Source organism: Sander vitreus, chromosome 1, assembly GCF_031162955.1.
Source record: "Sander vitreus isolate 19-12246 chromosome 1, sanVit1, whole genome shotgun sequence".
Taxonomy (NCBI): domain Eukaryota; kingdom Metazoa; phylum Chordata; class Actinopteri; order Perciformes; family Percidae; genus Sander; species Sander vitreus.
Window position 1 is genome coordinate 39,567,774 of NC_135855.1, and position 23,240 is coordinate 39,591,013.

Below are 23,240 nucleotides of genomic sequence, written 5' to 3' on the forward strand. Positions count from 1 at the left end.
TCTGACTGGCTAGTAGTCCTTACCTTGGTACTGTCAGGGCACGCCCTCATACTCTGCTTCTGACTGGCTAGTAGTCCTTACCTAGGTACTGTCAGGGCACGCCCTCATACTCTGCTTCTGACTGGCTAGTAGTCCTTACCTAGCTACTGAGCATGTGCGACTCCCAACAAAGATGGAACAGAAGTGAGAGGTCTCACTCTGTAGCTAAAACAGAGAGCTCAACACACAGGGTGAAAAGAGGAGCTGCAGCAATGTGCAGTACAACAAAAATATGGTGTTTTTTAAAAATTAAACCATGTAAACCTATTCTGATATAACCTCTAAATACAATTATGAACCTGAAAATGAGCATAATATGAGCACTTTAATGATTTTACTTGAGAAATAAGCTCAAGAAACGGTGGCTGGGTGTTTTTAATGAACTTTTAAATTAGAGTAATTCTACTTCCACATGTAAATACTGTTTCTTATCTGTCTTTGACATCTGACTTTACATATATAGTCTACAAAAAAATGTTTTTTTTTGTTGTTATTCATGTTGTACAGTATGGCTTACAAATATAGGACTGCAGGACTGTGAAACTGGAGGAAGCACTTTGGTTAAGGTTGGGAAGAGATTGTGGCTTTGGTTAAATATTAATAAAATAAACACATCCGGTCTTGTGCTTCAAGTCACTTTTGCCTTTTTTAATATTCATCCATCTTTCCCTAACCCAAGTGCTCTGTGTAGCCTGAACATAACCATAAAAAATATGCATGATGCTTTAGTTGTTGCGATCAGATGTTGTTTTGCAAGATGTTGTAGGGAAAGGAAATTAAAAATGTTATCAATGAGTGTGCAGATACATTCAGAATGAAAATGTTTGGGACTTAGCAGATACATGGGTGCAAATCAGGCTAAAACACAGCGCTTTCAGTCCAGGGAGCGGCAGGGGCGATTAAGTAGGGTGGCACAGGGAGGACCAATAATCAGTTAGTGAGGGGGGGCATTTCACTGGAATACAGCATAGAAAATCTGCTTAGAAATACAGGAAATATTGGATGTGAAAGAATAACACATTGGTAATTCTAATAATTCTGCTAAATAAAACATTACATTCATTATTAATTTGCACGATCACGGAAGGCTTCTATGATGCGGACGCACCAACAGAATTGTTGTCATTACTTAGAAATCCTCATGGGGGAAACAGAAACTACGCACTCTTGACCCTATCTAGCACCCGGCGCAGCGCAAAGCCCAACGCAAGTGTCTTTGCTGGTTTAAGATTGACGCAGTTGTCAGTTTCCCGTCCAGCGCCCGCGTTGTTTAAACAGCAAATGCACCTGCATCTGTGCGCTAATGGCTGTGCTGGTCTTACAGGGAGGTGTGTTCAGGTGCATTCTGGGCGTGCTGGTCTTATGGGGAGGTGTGTTCAGGTGCATTCTGGGCGTGCTGGTCTTACAGGGAGGTGTGTTCAGGTGCATTCTGGGTGTATTGCTATCTTGAGGCAGTGGGAAGTGATTGCACCAATGACAATGCTCCAAGGTCCAAACGCGCCTGGCTTTTAAAGGGAATGGGAGATGATCTCTGATTGGTTGATTGTATGTTACGCCCAAAACACACCTCTGATTAATGAAGACACTAAGTACAACCCTTTTGAACCATGCGCCCACGCATGGACCCATTTTTTCTGCTGTCAAACTAGCAAAAGTGGATTTGGACACGCCCTAAACGCAACTGCACCAGGTGCTTCACGCCGTTGCCGCATGACGCTCAATTTTTGCCGGCTAAACTTAACTCTAATGGCCGCTGAAAACGGCCGACAGCTCACGGTGCTCTATAGCCGGCTCCCAGTCACCTTTTCTCAGCTAAATGTAACTGTAAAGACAACAAATAGGTTTTCATACGATATCATTCGAACCCGTTCATGACAATGCGTTGTGCAAATTAGACGCATCAGTTTGTGTTTGTTGGTTTCCTGTTTCAACGTAACAACGCAAATAACACAAAAATCACATGGTGGGCGGCACGAGAACTTAAAAAAATTATAATAATCTGCGCCGCGAAGCGGTTTTCTGTTATCTACCATTTCACTGTGTGGGGAATTGGCGAATCGGCGCCCTCCTTGCAGTTGCAGGCGCCCTGTTTGCACCCCCTACGTTCACAATGAAATGGACTAGTCCGTAACGGTGCGGGGCCCGGCGCGAAAGATACACACGGTGACAGGAGAACTCGGAAGTACACAGAGACGGAGCAAGACGAGTCTAAACCTTTCTTTTAGGTCAATGGTCTAAACGCGAAAATGAAACAAAGTTACCCAAGCGGCTCAAATAAAAGATAAAAGCGAAAAAAGACAATAGCAGGACCTTCGTCAGCTCCCATGGCTGATGATAGTGGTGGTGGTGTTGGTGTCGGCGGCAGTGGCACTGGCATGCACAGTGAGGAGGAGACTCAGGAGGAGAGGGACAGAGATGAGGGCGTGAGGGGAGAACCTGCGGTAAGCACAACTCCCCTTAAAACACTTAGCCCCTTGATCAAACTGAGCCAAAAACTGAGTGGTGGACAAAACACTACAACAATAGAAGACATAGGCATGCTTTACTGTATGATTGCATTAGTAGCCTATATAAACGTTGCATATCATGCAAACTTTCTTGAAAAATGGATTGTAGCTTTTCTATCTGCTTAGGCAGACAAAAACTCAATATAGACCTGTGTTTTTTATTTATTAATCTTGTTAAATTTTTTGCCACATTTATGTATATAGTGTATATTTATTTTAAGTTCTGATAACCTATACTGACATATTTTGTGCAGAATTGTGTTCATTGTGGCGATTGTTCACCTTAAAAAGTGTGTTTCCTGTAATGGTAAATACGTAATTGCAATAGTTAAATACCATCACCTTATCGTGTTGGAGAGGTTTGTGTGTCCCTATGAACCTGAGGGCTGTGTTGTCTGGAGCTTTGTGCTCCTGGTAGGGTCTCCCAAGGCAAAGTGGTCTCAGGTGAGGGGCCAGACAAAGAATGGTTCAAAAATCCTATGAAAAATCGAGGAAGGGATGAAGTGACCCTGCCCGGAGGAAGCCCGGGGCCCCCGTCTGGAGCCAGGCCCAGATGGAGGGCTCGTCAGCGAGCGTCTGGTGGCCGGGTTTGCCACGGAGCCCGGCCGGGCACAGCCCGAAAAAGCTACATGGCGGACATCTCTCCATCCCATGGGCCCACCACCTGTGGGAGGAACCGCTGGGGTCGGGTGCGCTGCCACATGGGTGGCAGTGAAGGTCAGGGGCCTCGACGGACCAGACCCGGGCAGCAGAGGCTGGCTCTGGGGACGTGGAATGTCACCTCTCTGTGGGGGAAGGAGCCGGAACTTGTGCGGGAGGTGGAGCGCTACCAGTTGGATCTGGTGGGGCTTACCTCTACGCACAGTCTTCGTTCTGGAACCATACTCCTGGATAGGGGTTGGACTCTTTTCTTCTCCGGAGTTGCCCAGGGTGTGAGGCGCCGGGCGGGTGTGGGGATACTCACAAGCCCCCCGGCTGAGCGCCGCTACGTTGGAGTTTAACCCGGTGGGACGGAGGGTCGCCTCCCCTACGCCTGCGGGTTGTGGGGGAAAACTCTGACTGTTGTTTGTGCATATGCACCAAACAAGAGTTCGGAGTATTCGGCCTTCTTGGAGACCTTGAGTGGAGTCCTGCATGGGGCTCGAGTCAGGGACTCCATAGTTCTGCTGGGGGACTTCAACGCGCACGTGGGTAATGATGGAGACACATGGAGAGGCGTGATTGGGAGGAACGGCCTCCCTGATCTAAACCAGAGTGGTTGTTTGTTGTTGGACTTCTGTGCTAGTCATGGATTGTCTATAACGAACACCATGTTCGAACATAGGGATGCTCATAAGTGTACTTGGTACCAGAGCACCCTAGGCCAAAGGTCAATGATCGATTTTATAATCGTTTCATCTGATCTGAGGCCGTATGTTTTGGACACTCGGGTGAAGAGAGGGGTGGAGCTGTCAACCGATCACCATCTGGTGGTGAGTTGGGTCAGGGGGTGGGGGAAGACTCTGGACAGACCTGGTAAGCCCAAACGGGTAGTGCGGGTAAATTGGGAACGTCTGGAGGAGGCCCCTGTCCGACAGACTTTCAACTCACACCTCCGGGCGGAGCTTTTCGTGCATCCCTGTGGAGGCTGGGGGCATTGAACCCGAGTGGACAATGTTCAAAGTTTCCATTGCTGAAGCTGCGGTGAGGAGCTGTGGTCTTAGGTGCCTCAAGGGGCGGTAACCCACGAACACCGTGGTGGACACCGGTGGTCAGGGAAGCCGTCCCGACTGAAGAAGGAGTCTTTCCGGGATATGTTATCCCAGACGACTCCGGAGGCAGTTGCAAGGTACCGAAGGGCCCGAAGGGCTGCAGCCTCTGCCGTGAAAGAGGCAAAGCAGCGTGTGTGGGAGAAGTTCGGAGAAGACATGGAGAAGGACTTTCGGTCGGCACGAAGGTGCTTCTGGAAAACCGTTCGCCACCTCAGGAGGGGGAAGGGGGAACCATCCAAGCTGTGTACAGTAAGGATGGGACGCTGTTGACCTCAACTGAGGAGGTAATAGGGCGGTGGAAGGAGCACCTAAATCCGACTAATACGCCCTCTATGGTAGAGGCAGAGCTGGAGGATGAGGGGGGATTGGCATCAATTTCACTGGTGGAGGTTGCTGAGGTAGTTAAACAACTCCACAGTGGCAAAGCCCCAGGAATTGATGCGATCCGACCAGAAATGCTTAAAGCTCTGGGTGTGGAGGGGTTGTCTTGGTTGACACGCCTCTTCAACATTGCGTGGAAGTCTGGGACGGTGCCTAAGGAGTGGCAGACCGGGGTGGTGGTTCCCCTTTTTAAAAAGGATCAGCACCTCTAAATCGGAGGCCATGGTTCTCAGCAGGAAACCGATGGAGTGCCTTCTCCAGGTAGGGAATGAGTCCTTACCCCAAGTGAAGGAGTTCAAGTACCTTGGGGTCTTGTTCGCGAGTGAGGGGACAATGGAGCGGGAGATTGGTCGGAGAATCGGCACAGCAGGTGCGATATTACATTTAATTTATCGCACCGTTGTGACGAAAAGAGAGCTGAGCCAGAAGGCAAAGCTCTCAATCTACCGGTCAGTTTTTGTTCCTACCCTCACCTATGGTCATGAAGGCTGGGTCATGACCGAAAGAACAAGATCCAGGGTACAAGCGGCCAAAATGGGTTTCCTCAGGAGGGTAGCTGGCGTCTCCCTTAGAGATAGGGTGAGAAGCTCAGTCATCCGTGAGTAGCTCGGAGTAGAGCTGCGGCTCCTTTGCGTCGAAATGAGCCAGTTGAGGTGGTTCGGGCATCTGGTAAGGATGCCCCCTGGGCGCCTCCCTAGGGAGGTGTTCCAGGCACGTCCAGCTGGGAGGAGGCCTCGGGGGAGACCCAGGACTAGGTGGAGGGATTATATCTCTAACCTGGCCTGGGAACGCCTCGGGATCCCCCAGTTGGAGCTGGTTAATGTGGCCCGGGAAAGGGAAGTTTGGGGTCCCCTGCTGGAGCTGCTACCCCCGCGACCCGACCCCGGATAAGCGGATGAAGATGGATGGATGGAATAGTTAAATAACTGGATTCTCTTAAGTGTGTTTTTCAAATGCTCTAATGAAGGATTTGTGCAATTGAGAAATATAATTTTCTCTTTCACTTATGTTGTTGGGGGGGGGCGCTCGAAGGGGGTCTCGCCCTGGGTGTAATTCAATGTAGAACCGACCCTGAACACACAATCACATGTACTGAAACTGCACCCTGGTAATGAAGACAGACAGCAAGGCTCGACACGAAAAGGTCATGGCCTTTGAAGAGCAGGAACAAACATATATGTTACATGAGTAAAGATTTATTTCTTTAGCAATAACCTTTCAGAACAGAAATGTCCTCACAATTAAAAAATAAACCAAAGCACAAAACAGGCAGGATGGTAAGAGGCACAGAAGATTAAAAAACAAATTACCAAACAAACCAAACAAATTGCTTGCTAGTACAAGGATGCCAAAAACAAGGACCAGAAGAAAAACTTCAACTGCAGCAGTGAAATGAAATCTTCCCGTTTGAAGAGCCCTCAGCCTTTATTGTAGCTTCACTAGATGCGTTTGTGTTTAAAATGTATTCAGCGCTCATTATTCTTAAAAGCAAAGGGAGAAAAAGAGAGATTCTTTTTTCGTTGTGGAACGGATTATGTTTTTATTATGGAGATATTCCTGCAGGGCGGTAAATAAGCGAGACTGAGCTGACTTAATCTGAGGCAGAAACATGGCAATTAACAGTGGGATCTCCACCCAGCGAGGCTCTGCCCTGCATTTTCTCTTTGAACCAGCTGATAAGCGAAGTTTTTCTGGGTGCCTTCATCGCTATGTAAATAAACAATTAAGATCTGGAATGCAAGATGAGGGAAACGTCGTGCATGGTTGTTTTATTCATACTGTCACAAGCCTTCCTTCTTTCTCCTGTTTTCACTCTCCATATCGTTTACTCTTTTATTAGTATTTCTGGCTCGATCTCTACACACACACACACATACACACACACACACACACACACATATATATACACTGTGTATATACACAGATGAAAAACACGCATGCAATTATTTAAAGGTCCCATATTGTGAAAAGTGATATTTCCACTTTTCTTTTTTTATTATAAAGCAAGTCGTGGTGCTATATTAATACTTTGAAAGTATCAAAACACTTAATCCACAGCGAAATGCACATAAAGCAAGTCGTGGTGCTATATTAATACTTTGAAAGTATCAAAACACTTAATCCACAGCGAAATGCACACAGCACACAGTTTGAGGACCCACTGATACCTTCAGGTAGTAATGTCGAAATGAAGCTTCGTGAACCATATTCTTTGTTTTCTGAGCCCACTAGATGGCGCTCTTGGTTCTAAGAAAAAGTCTAAAAAAAAATGGCAATTCAGTGTGCTTTCAACCCTTTGTTGAACAGAGAGCAAATCTACTGGGCTCAGAAAATAAAGAAAATGGTTCATGAAGGTTCAAGAAGCTGCTTTCTTGGCGTAAACATTTTAATCCAGGACTCAAGTAATGAAATATCAAACATGTGCACACTGACAGAATGTTCATATGCATTATATAAGGTAAACGCAAAATAAATAGCAAATATGATGGCACAAAATCTCAAGAATATACCAGCACTTAACAACAACAGCATAATATTGACATCAGGCTCAAGTACAACAGGAATCTGTAAAAGGGGATCACTGAATACAAGCTTGATTTACAAGCACAAGGGAAAGCAGTTTATTGGGAGGAAATTGGAAAATTTGCTTACATGCACTTCAATATAACCTTGTTACACATCGAAGCTAATGGGTCTGTTGGATCTAAATGGCCTTGTCGGTTGTATAACCACTTTAATTCTTTTTTTTCTTTTTTACACAGGGTTGTTTTCAGTCTAACGATATCAGGTGCCTGGAGAAAACCAACAAAAAATAGGGGGAATACAAAGTAGTGATGGCCAAGTGAAGCCTCATGAAGCATTTTCTTTATTTTCTGAGCCCACTAGATGGCACTCTCTGTTTGACAAAGGGTTCAAAGCACAATGAATTGCGATTCCTTGAGCCTTTTTCTTATAACCAAGAGCGCCATTTAGTGGGCTCAGAAAATAAAGAAAATGCTTCATGAAGCTTCATTTGGCCATCACTTATGTAAAGGCAATGGCTGTCTTCGCATCTACATTTCACAATTTCAACAATAATCTTCATTTCCATCAGATATGGCAGCTTATATATCCTTTAAAATGGTATGCTTTCTGTTTGAACAATAGAGGGCGCAATCATACTAGTCAAGACAGACTCCCGTTATCCTTTGCTAGAAGCCAAGCAGTGATAACAGGCGTCAGAGATCGGCAACCAGAAAATGCTGGATAAATCCGATAAATGCGGTGACAAACGACAAAATAAATTGAAATTGAGATTGTGAATGCTCTGTGGACCTTAAGAGCTTATGTGTGGCAGTTAGCCCACCGGTCAGCAGAGATAAACTAAAATAAACTTAGCACAAAAAGTAAAGAAATTTGTGTTTGGTAGATTATTTCTCTGTGGTAACAATGCTTTTTGGCAATAAATCTTAACCGTTGGAAAGCCTGTTTAGTTCCCTTTCAAATGGTGCCCCGTTTGTAAGGAACATGCATTTGTGGGATGAGCAGCAGTACTGAGTATGTGGGTTGCACCCATGGAAAATTTGCCAAATCTTCTCTGCCAATGCCAAACAGCTTATTCTGCCATTGACTCGTTTGGTGTTTGGTGGATTGGATGATTCTGCCTACTGCAGTTGGATCGTAGGGTCAAAGTGTGGAGAAGACGTGGAGAATGTCATCATTGGAGGCAATCTCAAAGCAGAGAGATATAGAGATGAGATTCTGCAACCAGTGGCAATCCCATATCTCCACAGTCTGGGACCAAACTCTATCCTCCAAGATGACAACGCTCGCCCCCACAGGGCGGGGTTTATCAGAGACTACCTCCAGAATGTGGGAGTGGAGAGGATGGAGTGGCCTGCCAGCAGTCCTGACCTCAACCCCATTGAACACTTGTGGGATCAGCTTGGGCATGCTGTTCGTGCCAGAGTGACCAACACAACCACATTGGCTGACTTGCGACAAATGCTGGTTGAAGAATGGGATGCCATCCCACAGCAGTGTGTGACCAGGCTGGTGACCGGCATGAGGAGGAGGTGCCAGGCTGTTGTGGCTGTGTATGGTTCTTCCACACGCTACTGAGGCTCCTGTTTGTGAAATGAATCAATTGTTCAATTGCCAATATGTCTTGTTTCTTCAAACTTCAATCATCCAATCCACCAAACACCAAACGAGTCAACGGCAGAATAAGGTGTTTGGCATTGGCAGAGAAGATTTGGCAAATCTTTTCATGGGCGCAACCCACATACTCAGTACTGCTGCTCATCCCACAAATGCATGTTCCTTACAAACGGGGCACCATTTGTAAGGGAACTAAACAGGCTTTCCAACGGTATAAGATTTATTGCCAAAAAGCATTGTTACCACAGAGAAATAATCTACCAAACACAAATGTCCCTACTTTTTGTGCTAAGTTTATTTTACCTCCTCAAAACAAACTAGCACTTGTGTGTTTCGAGTGTCATAAGCTCCCCTATCTTTGCCTCCGTCATCTATCAATTTTTCCCACATTGAAAAAAGAGACTGTGAGAAAATAAATATGTTCATAAAGAACTTGAATTTTCAATTTAAATAAATTAGGTATTTTTATTCCTGCTGAGAAACCGATGGAGTGCCTTCTCCAGGTAGGGAATGAGTCCTTACCCCCAAGTGAAGGAGTTCAAGTACCTTGGGGTCTTGTTCGCGAGTGAGGGGACAATGGAGCGGGAGATTGGTCGGAGAATCGGCACAGCGGGTGTGGTATTACATTCAATTTATCGCACCGTTGTGACGAAAAGAGAGCTGAGCCAGAAGGCAAAGCTCTCAATCTACCGGTCAGTTTTTGTTCCTACCCTCACCTATGGTCATGAAGGCTGGGTCATGACCGAAAGAACAAGATCCAGGGTACAAGCGGCCGAAATGGGTTTCCTCAGAAGGGTAGCTGGCGTCTCCCTTAGAGATAGAGTGAGAAGCTCAGTCATCCGTGAGGAGCTCGGAGTAGAGCCGCGGCTCCTTTGCGTCGAAAGGAGCCAGTTGAGGTGGTTCGGGCATCTGGTAAGGATGCCCCCTGGGCGCCTCCCTAGGGAGGTGTTCCAGGCACGTCCAGCTGGGAGGAGGCCTCGGGGGAGACCCAGGACTAGGTGGAGGGATTATATCTCTAACCTGGCCTGGGAACGCCTCGGGATCCCCCAGTCGGAGCTGGTTAATGTGGCCCGGGAAAGGGAAGTTTGGGGTCCCCTGCTGGAGCTGCTACCCCCGCGACCCGACCCCGGATAAGCGGATGAAGATGGATGGATGGATGGTATTTTTATTCAGTTTTTATGTCTTATTTTAAGTGTTAAGGAAGGCTGTGACAGGTTTAAATAAGCCTTAACTTGCCTTTTCTGTATTTATAAGTTTAAATATGGGCTACCAAAAATATACTTTGACCACTAAATTTAGGTGCATGGGGCAAGTGCTTAAACATATTAGTGTTTATCCTTGCGTAGTTCAATCACAGACATTTTTTCAAAGATAATTTATCTTCGGTGGGAGGGTTTTGAGTGCACTTTCTTCAGAATTGCATTAAATGGTATAGAAAATATATCTGCATCAAGATATTCACACATACGCATCGGTGCCAACAGTGTGACCAAGTGTAAACACCAGCCCCCTCTGTTTTATTCACCACTGTCAAAAAATATGGTTTTAGCCCTTTCTCCATGATGATGAATCATATAGCCAAAGAACATTTGACCCTCTCTGTCCATTCACATTTAATAACAACCAAGTAACCAGAACATGAAAAACACTTCACTACATTATAACTAAGTGGTAAATATTTGGAAGTCACATAAAAGCTGCAATATAAAAAAATAGCTTCTTGCTTCAGTTCTTCTTGAAATCTCTACTCATATATATATATATATATATATATATATATATATACTTTGCATGTGTGCATATTTGTGTGCGTACGCTAGTAATGTCTTATAGATTAGGGAAATCATCTATGGTAATTATTGGCTTTTACTTCGGGAAAAAGGTCAGGGATGAGGTGAAGGAGAGGGTTAACAGCATGAATATGCTACAGAACTCTTCAAAGGCTGAATCTATTTTTACTAGATCTGTGTGATAGCTGACATCTGCAGAGCAGCAACACACACACACACACACACACACACACACACACACTGGAAGAATTTAAATGACTGATTTCTGGATGAAGTTCAGTACGTAGAGTAAGTAGAGCTGCAAAGATGAATCGATTTGTTGTCAACTATTAAATGAATCGCCACTTTTGATAATCGATTAGAGTAAATGTGAATACTAGGGACCCAAGAGGCCCAATTAATTCAGAGAGAGACACACAGAGAGAGAGACAGAGAGAGAGAGAGAGAGACAGACAGACAGAGAGAGAGAGAAAGAGAGAGACAGAGAGAGAGACAGAGACACACAGAGAGAGAGAAAGACAGAGAGAGAGAGAGACACAGAGAGAGAGAGAGACAGAAAGAGAGCGATTGGGAGTGAGACGGAAAGGGTTTATTGTCAAGTTGAAGTGAGTCCACTTCTCCCTTATTGTTGTTTTTGTTCTCTTCCAAGTCTGTAATTTGAATGTCTTTCTGACAGCGAGTGGAGCCATTTACGGCAAACTAGAATAAAATAATATAAAATAGCCTGACAAGCCAGACCCACATCCAGATGTTGAGTCTGGGAACTCCCCATTGGCAGGGCTCAATCTGAGGGGCGGGATAAATGGTTGTCTTTCAAATTCCCTCTGCACACAATAGGATAGCTCTACAACCAACTAAACCTGGCCGTATCCGGTCAGCAAAACTCTGAACACATCTTCCTTTTTTAAGAATGACTTCAGTGCCGTTCTTTATTCTTTTCTCAAAGAAAAGCTGAACTCCAAGTCTTCCAGAGTCGCGGCCAAAGCCGATTCCAAAGACTGTTGTTCCCAGCAGCAGCAGCCATCTTTGTTTTCAAGTAGGGAATTCACGCGGAACCGTCGCAACTCTGCCGTCATTATGTTAAGCCCCGCCCACGGACTCTATACACGATGTGATTGGCCTGACCAGAGTTTGGTTTTTCCAGCTCGCAAGCCAACGGAGAGTTGCTAGAAGACCCTGGCTGCCAATTACATTTGCTGCCGCTAGGGTGGTCTAGATTTCTAGGCTACCACCAAAACATATGTTTTGAGAATCAGATTCCCCTGTAGGCTTTAAAAGGTGGTTCTAAAGGTAAAGCTTTGCCCTTCATGCATAGGTGTAAAAACTGGCCAGTGCAACCCACCCCAAAAAAACCTATTATAATTTATTTTACGTTTGAGAAGCCCTGTATTAGAGGGTAGAAACAAAGGACCAATATGGTCGTATGGTTTGGAGGACTTGTTGCTCTCTGTCCCATGTCAGAATCATACATCATCTTCTGTCTTTTCTCTAACATGGTAGAGAGAGAGGAGAAGGTAATAAACTAGCTGGGATTATATAGGAGAAGTCACAGGAGTGTCAGTAATGCTCCAATATAACAGTTCAGCTTTCCTTCCATTCGCATTGACATCGCTCCATTAAACACACAGCAATAGAATTCCTTGCTTTCAGTGGCTTGATTTATATTAACTGTCTTTTCAAATACCAACTCTTTTTTTCCCATCCAGTTTAAAGCAGCAGACACACCGACCAGACGGCCGACCCTCGGCAGAAAAGGCAGTTGGACTGATCAGTCTCCCCGAGTTGGTCAAAACCGTGCCTCTGAACACACCAAAGCGACGAGACGTAATATGTCTCCATAACATTCTATACAGAATGGTTTCATTCACTGTTACCATCAGAAATGTTGGTCAGAGCAGGTTTAAGGTCCTCACTAAGATGCAGAGACAGATTTCATGATGCTTCCAAAAAAAAGTTCAGTTACTTTCCCCATTCCCCCGTGTAGACGTCCAATCTGGCAAACCGTTTATATGGGTTAGGGTTAGGGTTTATTATTTCAAACGCAGCCATCCTAGCCATCTCACAAGCCCACTCCTGGATTGACGTCATCCCTTCATTCTTCCATCCTATTCAACTATTACCTATTTCAACCGTTAGCTCAACCGTTAGCTAACTATTTCAACTGTTACCTAACTATTTCAACCGTTAGCTTAATTGTTAGCTAACTATTTCAACCGTTAGCTCAATTGTTACCTAACTATTTCAACCGTTAGCTCAATTGTTACCTAACTATTTCAACCGTTAGCTCAATTGTTACCTAACTATTTCAACCGTTAGCTCAATTGTTACCTAACTATTTCAACCGTTAGCTCAATTGTTAGCTAACTATTTCAACCGTTAGCTAACTATTTAAACGTTTAGCTTTTTTTTAACCATTTCACCAGGGCATGGAATTAACACCCGACCACCCGCCAAATACGGGTGAATTTTGCAATTGGCGGGTAACACTAGGGTGACCAGATTTCCTGGAACTAAAACCGGGACACTTTGCGCGTGACTGTAGTGCTCGTGCACACACACGCTTTTTAACGTGAACATGTGCCAGCGCAGGTCAGACATAGACACAGACAGTGACTTCATTATTTTTGATCGTAGGCTCCTCATCTAATAATAACATAAATTGCAGCAACAGCCTTTTTCACTTTAGTGTGAGATTTATGTTGAGATTTTTTCTAAAAAAGATTTTTTGAAGTGTTATTTATTCCAATAACACCAAAATAATTTAAATGATTTATTGAAAATGTTGAGCATTAAAAACTTCATTTCCTGCATTCAGGTGAATTTGTATGCACATATTACTACCTTTTTCTGAATCAATGTATGCTGCAAATATCTTTATGTAAAGAGAAACACAGATTATAATCCAAATATAAAAACAATTGCTTTCATCTATTTATTCTCCTGTAGATCGACTTTTCTAGTTATATCTGAGTCAGCACACATGTAGCCTAGCATCATTTACTCTTCCCTCCTGTTTTGCGTCTTTTGTTGGGGAAGTAACCTCCTTAAATGTGCATATGACAATTATTCACCTCAATGATACATGAATTCGTATTTAATGTATTAATAAACCCCTGGACTTTAATATTTCAGATGTGTTTGAGCAAGATTTCTGCTCATATCCAAAACTTATAAATATATCTGTGTTCTCTGTGATTTGGAGGAGTCGTGATATATTTTGAGAAAAGTAAAGTTTTTTTGAGAAAAATAAAGTTATAATAGGCTATTACAAGAATAAAGTCACTATATTTCAGAAAATAATCTATACCTGCACTGCTGAGCATTACGGGATTGCTCTGCTGATATGGTAGATCTCAGACCTTCTGACAGACTCAGAGCCCCGTTTGGGTCTCTGAATGAGACAAATAGTTTAGCTAGAGAAGTGGCTGTACGCTGCTCTACATCGGAGATGGAAAACCGAAACTACTGCTGCAGAAATACACGGAGCACAAACGGGACACATCTGCTGCCCTGCATTTTACAGCGAGAGTGGACACTAAGCGACGCACAGGTCTGCTTCAGAGCTCCGTGTGTTTGAGTCTGAACCGTAGACTGGAAACGTCACGTCACAGGAACTTCAAACTAAATCATTAGTATTGTGCTCCTAAACTTTGTGTTAATGGCATCAATATATTAACATTTGGCTATTATTCCTCCGAAAACTTCACCTTTCACAGTTTTCCTCACGTAAATACGGTTGCTAGGTGATAGCAACAAATACAGCATGGTCGGACCCCGCACGTAGCTGCCCGTTCTATTCGCCTCTGAAAAGTAAACTGGACAAAGTTACATTCGGCGCTACTATTTGGGGCTGAAGCCCCGGCAAAATCGGCTCACGCCGCTCGTGGTGTAAACCGGGACATTTCAGCGTCCCGACAGGCTCGGGACACAGAATTCAAAATCGGGACTGTCCCGGTCAAACCGGGACGTCTGGTCACCCTAGGTAACACTGTCAATCTACCTGCCACATTGGCAGGTAGCCAGTGAGAATTGACGCGTAACTATCGGTAAGCAGGGTCCGCGGTTGCTTACGGGCCTGGACCAATCAGGGGCCCGCATCACTGGAAGACATTGATTGACAGCCGGGGCCCCCTATCGCATTTTCATTACTCACACAATCCCAGCAGTCCCACGTGCAGCCACTGACCAAGCCGGAGTGAGAACGGGTCAAATTCATTTCCTTGTTTCTGATATGAAGACGAGACATGTGTGACTCAAACATCTCACATTTACCAACAAACGTACAGCGAAAGACCGTGCAGAACATTTCAGACCGTCCTGCCAACAAGTATACATTTTAACATCAAGCGGCTGCTGTTTCAATCTGTCGGCTGTCTGCAGCGGGCGGGGCTGTTGCTCTGTTTCCCCACGACTGACGCGCACACACACATCACACACGGTGGATGCAGGAAAAACCGTAGATGAGACATACAGGATGTACAGGATGACCTAAATTGAGGACAGCTACGCTCATTATTGTAAGTGCAATGATAAGTTAAAGTCCAATAAGTCCTTTATTAAACCGTATGAATGTGTGTCCCAGGCCAGGCCAGGATAGGAAATGAACTAACAATGAAAAGATCAACAAGCCACTGACAATGATAGATATGTTCATATTTGATTCATTCAATAAATTATTATTTTGTGTCTTAAATCCACCAGCCATTTTCATATAATACCAACATTTGCAGCATCCTGAGCCTTTTTGGTAAGGTTCCTAGGAAATCTCAGCCCAGAGTAATTAATTAATAGTAATAATTATTATTCTACCCAAAACAAGTTTCCTTTTTATTTATTTTTTTATTTTTAAGAACTATACAAAAACAAATTGCAACTTTTTTGGCAACAACTCATGTGTTATGGTGCGCATTCACCAGTGTTTTTGTTGTTGTGGTGCGCGTAGGCCACTCCTGATTTTGTCAGTCATCTCATCTCTTATACGCAGTGGCGTAACGAGCCAACACCGGGCCCCTAAGCAGGATTATTAAGGCGGGCCCCCCTACTACAGCACGTGATGACGGCGCAATGTCCACGAGTAGTCTACCATGAATAGGACAGGACAGGATCATAGAGACACAGCAATTCCTGTTTTTTACCTTTATGAGGCAAAAAAAAAACTGGCTGGTAAATGAAGGTGGATTTTTAAATCCATCTGCCGCAGTGGCTGGTGGTCAAAAAAGTTAACTTCATGCCCTGCATTTCACCATTACTTTATTTATTCATTTGACCTGTTTAGTTCATCACTTTTAGCTAGTTATTTCTACCATTATTTATAAGGCTACTTCTAGCTAATCTTCTGTGCTGGCTTGCTAACTAGTTTTCACACTCTTACATAACTGCAACATTAAGTGTTCAGGTGTAACAGCTGACTTAATGTTGATATGTGTATATATATCTATATATATATATATATATATAGATATATATATTAATTAGTTGAGCTACTCTTTCCACGTACCTCCTGGCAACTGCAGAAGTAATACCCGGGGTACATGGACCCCCGGGTTGGGAAACGCTGGAATAGATGACTGGGTGTGTCCATGTATACATGATGGGATGAGTAATAGAGGCAGTGGTGTAGTCCACGTGATACGCAGGTATACGGATTATACCCACTAGAAAAGGTCAAGAATTTTCCGTATACCCACTTACAAAAACGCCAGGATAACGTTACGTAACGATGACTGTTTTGTGAGAGAACTTTCACCCTTACGTTCATAAATTCACCCCGTCTGTGTTGCGAGTCGCCTAGGAACAACAACACAGTTGCTTGGCGGTCATTCTCTGTGCATTTTTGAAATGAACTAATGTGAGTCACTGAAGTAGATGTATGAAACGAAAGCAAATGTAAACTACACTCTTTCAGTGATTTGGTAAGCCTGCCCTTAAAGCTACTGCCGCTTCGAGTGACACTGCAGCAGACGTAAACGTTACAGAAACTACAGAAAATGAGCCAGATGAGGATGATGCTTTACGCGGGTTGTCGCTTTGGGACAGGCGAGTCTAATGCTCGCTAGACTACACCACTGAATAGAGGAGAAGGAGGGGAAAATGAAGGAGACATGCAAAGTCGAAAAAGGTTGGGGGGGGGAAGAAGAGTTATGGCCAGCTCTAGAGAAAGTGAAGGGCTAGGTGTCTCTCAGGACACGTCTGCAGTGAACCAAATTCCAGAGGTGTGAAAGGCATTGTGAAAGTTGTGAACAGGACTAGGCTGCATCACCGTCACAGACGGCCTTGAATATTTCTCACACACACACACACACACACACACACACACACACACACACACACACAGCAGTCTGTGGTGCAGGACTGTTCCTCTCTGTACACACCAACAGCAGACCTAATTGCAAAGTGGGACATTAAATAGGGCACACTGGAAAAACTGTAGGACTAAAAAGAGAATAGGAGGAGAGCAGTGATACAGTAAAGTCCTGCACTGTCCAAACAACACACATACACACACAAACACACCGGGGTGAGCTACCCAGGTGCCCAAACCAACCTTAATATTGACAGTTCAGTTTTATGAAAAAAATAAGAGTGAAATCAATCCTGAGCTGCAGTGTTGTCAGTTATCTCTTAGGATGATGAGGTGATACATCACAGTGAGCTGTGTCAAAGGCTTTGCCGAGGTTTAAAAGGACGAGGATCAAACATCCCCCCCCCCTTGTTTGTGGCGAATAGGAGGTCACTGCTGATCCTCAGGAAGATCAAAGTGGGACGACTGATAACCACATCCCTGCTGATTTCTCTGAAAAGAGTCCTGCCTGCTTCACTGGAGAGATAAGAATCATTGACTTGCTGACCAACAGAGTCAGAAGGATTCTTGGGGGATTTTTTTGTCTGACTCGATGAGACCACCGCCTTCTCTCCCAGCATGCTGTTTGATTAACAACTCAATTCAGTTCAATTCGATTTGAAAAAAAAGGCCTAAATAAGTTGTTTTATATTATTTTAATAAGTTCCGTTTATAGTAGTCTCGCATTGCCAGACCTTCCTCCACAGCGCTGCGGAGGAAAGGTCTGGCTAGTCCACACAGCATTGCGGGATGGGAGAAACACGTGCTCTGGTTTATTGGCATTTCATTAAACCAATCACAATCGTCTTGGGTGGGGCTAAGCTCCGGACGGAGCCACGGTGCCTCTGCTAAATAGTCTCAGGAAGGAACTTGTTTTGGTGGAACATGTGGACGTTCAAAAGTAGTTTTAGTCGTGCAACAGAAAACTCAGATTGGACAGATAGTCTAGCTAGCTGTCTGGATTTACCCTGCAGAGATCTGAGGAGCAGTTAACCACAGTCCTCACAAATCCACCAGAGGTTAGAACACCAACACAGAGACAGAGGAAGGACATCTTGCGGAATTTCCAGCGGAAGTGGAACGTTGTGGATATAGACTACGTTTATAGTGGCGGCGCCCTTTATTGTCCATAGTAATTATGACAGGAGCAAAGCAGGAATTAAGGTGACAAAGTATAAGAGCGCTAAATGCCATGTAAGGAGGCAGGTTGGGGAGGTGAAGGGTCGAACCAACAGGACTTTCACCCAGGAGACCGGGATTCATGCTGCATTTTACTGGAAGTGAAGACGCGTCTGATGTTAACCCAAACCACCATCTTTTTCTCAACATAATCAAGTCGTTTTTGTGCCTAAACCTTACCAAACTGCGACCGTTTCACAACGTTAACCATGTGTGTAAAACCATGACTTTTACGTTCTCGGGTTTACCGCTAGGGGCGCTCGTATTAGAGGGTAGGAACAAACGACCAATATTGTCGTATGTTTTTGGACGACTTGTTGCTAAGGACACTTTACAGATAGAGTAGGTCTAGACAACACTCTATAATTTACAGAGACCCAACAATTCCCCAAAGCTTTTAATGCGACAGTATTAAGGAAAAACGTCCTTTAAACAGGCAGAAACCTCGGACAGAATATGGCTCTTGGGGGAAAGGGAGGGAGGGAGGGAGGGAGAGATAGGTAGGTAGGTAGGTAGGTAGGTAGGTAGGTAGGTAGGTAGATAGATAGATAGATAGATAGATAGGAGTGCAGGACATAGCAGGACGTAGCAGGGCGTTGAGCAGGACCACAGCAGCAGCTGCAACCACGATCAAGGTGCCACCACAATCCAAGGAAATCTGCGTGGGCAAAAAAAAACACAAGGACTCTGGGGTAGAAGCTCTGATACAGTTACAGTTCCTGTGTTCCTTTAGCTGATATAATTGCTTAAGTATTTGTTTTGACATGTTTACATAATCCAACGTTTCACACTGATGCATTAAGATAGATATGGGGTCATTTATTTGTCGAACGTACCTTTTACCAGGAGCCTACTCTTCCCACCACCACACATCCCAGATGCCCCAGTCCACGACTCACTCTCTCTCTCTCTCTCTCTCTCTCAATCTTTCTCTCTCTCTCTCTTTCTCTCTCTCACTCCATCTCTGAAAGCACATTAATCATAGCAGACTCCCACACATTTTCACCTCTACCTCCTCCCCACCCTTTTTTCTCTTACTCCTCTGGTTCTCTTCCTCTGGCGCTGGAGGCAAGTGGGTCACCTGCAACTGGAGGATTGTTTTCACTCCGGTGGAGAGAGAGAGAGAAACAGAAGGAGAGAAAGAGAGAGAGACAGAGAGAGAAACGGAAGGAGAAGGAGAGACACAGAGAGAGAGACAGAGACAGAGAGAGAAACAGAAGGAGAAGTAGAGAGAGACAGAGAGACAGAGAGAGAGAGAGAGAGAGAAACAGAAGGAGAAGTAGAGAGAGAGAGAGAGAGAGAGAGAGAGAGAGAGAGAGAAACAGAAGGAGAAGTAGAGAGAGAGAGAGAGACAGAGAGAGAGAGAGAGAGAGAGAGAGATGATGTGTGTAAAGTGTAAAATTGGGTAATATGTGCATTTTATTTATATGTATATATATATATATAGTATTTATAGTATGAGTAATGTGTATGTGTGAAGTGTGTGCATATATTTTATGCTGTATTTCAATGCTGCAAACATATGCAATGACAATAAAGATCTATCTATATATCTATCTATCCAAATCTATCCATCCATCCATCCATCTATATCTATGTGGAAATGGGTGATTCATCCGCATCAGAAACCAAAAGATAAAAGTCTAATAAGTCTAATCTTTTTATATTTTCTGTTACTCCAACAGCGAGAGAGGACCGTGTGATTGTTCAGTAATGACAACTCAACGTGAAGGCGCAGAGATGTAAATCCTCTTTGATTAATGACCGCGGGGCTTTTATAGAGAACATGATAGCAGCCAAAGATTGAAGTCACACTGAGCAAATCTGCTTCTCTATCCATCTACAGATCTGCCACTCTGCCTTTCACAAGACATATAAAAAAATGTGATCATAAAAGCGGAAAAAGGGGAATTTCTTCATTAATATTTATGAAGTTGAAGACCATCAAGTCCAATTCAAAAAACACCCAACCAAGCTGCAGCTGAAATAACTCTCCAAAAAAAGGAGAATGTGGCAAACTCATAAACCATAGTTCATACAAGGGTGAGATACAGTATGAACCCACTCCTCCCATTCATGATTATCTGAGAAGATACTAAGATACAATCTGCAACATGAAAGGCTTGTTTACGCCCTAGTCTGTGTGGCTCCTGTATTACATGAGCAGACTGTGCCATCTAGTGGCTTCATATGCACATTACATCACACACGTGCATGAAGAAAACATCCTGTAATGCATCGCCCGTCAGTGGTAAGGGGGTAAGCGAGCATCTGAAAAGCGTACCTCCTATGGAGAGGTTCATATGCTACCAAGCCATCACCCCCCGTTAGCATCCTGTTAGCATCCCATTGACTCCCATTCATTTTGACAGAGAATACCTTTACATCTGAAGCGTTTAAAGACTCTATTTGTCCGTTGTTTATTTCTAAAGAAACACGACAATGTATAAAAGGCTCCATTACCTTGTAGCTCAGGTTATGGCTCCGTAGCAGACGTTTTTGTAAAAATATATATATAACCGATCTATCTGGAAAGTGTCCTGAGATAATGTCTGTTATGTTCTGACCCTGAAAATATAACTGAATTGAATATATGATAATATAAACCTAAAAAAAGACAAGCCTACATAATGAATTTGCCTACTGAAAGTACACTTTGCTACCAATACTTTCAGTTTAAGAGATAGTTTGAATCTTTTGTAGTATTGTTACCCAAACAAAAGTGTTGAAAATTGTCAAACGATAACCAGCCCTGATAAGTAAACTGTCTGCTCCCTCTTGCTCTCATTTATTAAAGGGTTAGTTCAGATGTTTGTTCAGTGTGGTTGTATGAGGTACTTCTCCATAGTCAGTGTGTTAGCTACAGTAGATGGCGGTCGGCACGTCTCCAGTTTGGACAATCAGACAGGAGTACCGACACGGAAGATAAGCTATGTCCTGCTGTGGACGGGGGCAGCAGCTTAACACATTTAAGACACCTAAAAACATCTATATCAGGTTAAGAGGACTCTATATTTAGAATATTTTCCCCACGTTACCTTGCTGTCAGACAGTCCTTTACGACGAGGAACTGAAGCCGTTATCTCTGCTCTCTTCAAAGCAACCCGTTCTCACTCCGAACTCGTAAAATACGGACGTTTGGGCGGTGGCTGTCTCGCAAAAAGCGCCTTTCAGCGTGTGTAGAACGCACCGGGCAGAGCAGCAGCTACACGGGGTTTGAAGATGACGTAGCACTAAGAGCGACTACGGTAGAGAGTAGTATGAAAGCCCGAAAATCTGCATAGGGAGGTTGGTTTCAGGACTTTCACCCAGGAGACCGGGGATCGTGTGTGTCCCGCGTGTCACGTTTCCTAAACCCAACCGTCGCTTTCTTCTTTTCCTAAACCCAACTGTGTTGTTGTTGTCCCGCATGTCATGGAAACGTACCCACCCACGACCATTTCCTTAACCTAACTGCGTCAAAAGTGACGCCAATAGTCCCGACCGAGTTTAGATAAAACGTGTTTAGATCTGACGCTAAAGGAGACTTTTAGCGTCAATAACGACGCCAAAGGCACCTGACCAAGCGTCCGTATTTTACATATGTGTTGTTCAAAGCACCAGACTCCTTTGACAAAAAGGAGTCTGGTAGCTTTGAAGAGAGCAGAGATAACGGCTTCAGTTCCCCGTCGTAAAGGGCTGTCTGACAGCACGGTGAAGCGCTGAAATATACTGAATATAACGTGCACGGATTTAAAAAAATGTTGGTGTCTAAAATGTTTCGCTGCTGCCCCCTGTCCACAGCACACAGACATTGCTTAGCTTCTGTGATAAGCAAAGTATCTTCGAAAGGTCTGAACTGTCCCTTTAAGCTTTATTTGACTTTTACTTGTAATGCAGTATTTTTGAATTGGGGTACTGCTACTTTTACTTTTTTTTTCTCAAATGTAGTTGTGTGACAAAGGATAAAACATGAAAAAGTTCAAATCTAACAGACCTAACTGATATATTTTCATCGCGCAAAGCTGGAAGATGTAAAGGACGCATTTTATAACAGATAGTTTAGTCTGAAACAGCTTTTAAGGACTTTTCTTGTACAGTCGATAATGGCACATTATAGCCAATTATGTTTTTGACTCATCTGTCAGGATCTTGTCCACAAAAAGAATGTAAATTAGATTATTTGGCATTTCCCTTGTGTACGTTTATTTAGACGTGGTGTGTAGTCAGCGTGTAGCTTACTGAGAAGACGAGAAAAGATCATGTGAAGCTTAATGAAAACAGTCATCTGCAGCAGTAGATAGTAAAGCAATTAAACTGAGCATGGACTTCAGAAGCCTGCAGCAAAACGTCTCTCTGTAAATGAGACACGGCACATAGAAAGCCACTGCACTTCACCAGCAGCTGGACTCCCTTTTTCTACTCTTAGTATTCAACGTACCATATTGTGAAAGTACAGAAGCAAAGTGCAGCATTTTGAAACCCCAACAGGGTGTTGGTACTTCAAAGAAGGCTGGCGTCTTGTGTTCTCAGGCTGCAGTCTCTGGAGAGATGGGGCTCTGTGTCTCCGTGTGTGACCGTCGGTGCAAAATGTGGGTCTGAAAACAGTCCTTTTATTTTTATTTCTTCTATAACTGTGAGGGCCACACACACCAACACCTGAAGAAGTAAGATTTCTTTCTACCAGTAAATTCTTATTCAAAAGTTTTCTTTTTCCTTTGAACTAGGACCCTATTTTTTTTTCAGGCTTCGGTGTCTAAGTGACTTTGAAATTGGTCCAGTATTGAGCGAGAACGCTGTAACCGGCAGACGTGAACTGGGCTGTAATGTAACCCTACAGGACAAATGTTCACCATCAGTTTCAGTCCACTTAAAAGTTCTGTTTTTGCCGCTGAGAGACTCAGATTATTATTCTAAGTGTCTGACAACATTATGAAAGGATCCCTACAGAGATAGATCTTTTAGTTAAAGAGTAACATAACTTTTGTTTAACCAGAAACGGCCACAAAATCACCATCACCAAACTCCATGTAAATAATCAGTACTTTTAGCGTGTATAGAGCCAGCATATCTCCACATGTAAATGGGTTTCAACCAAACCAGAGTGGTGATTGTTGGAACAGTGGAAAGATGA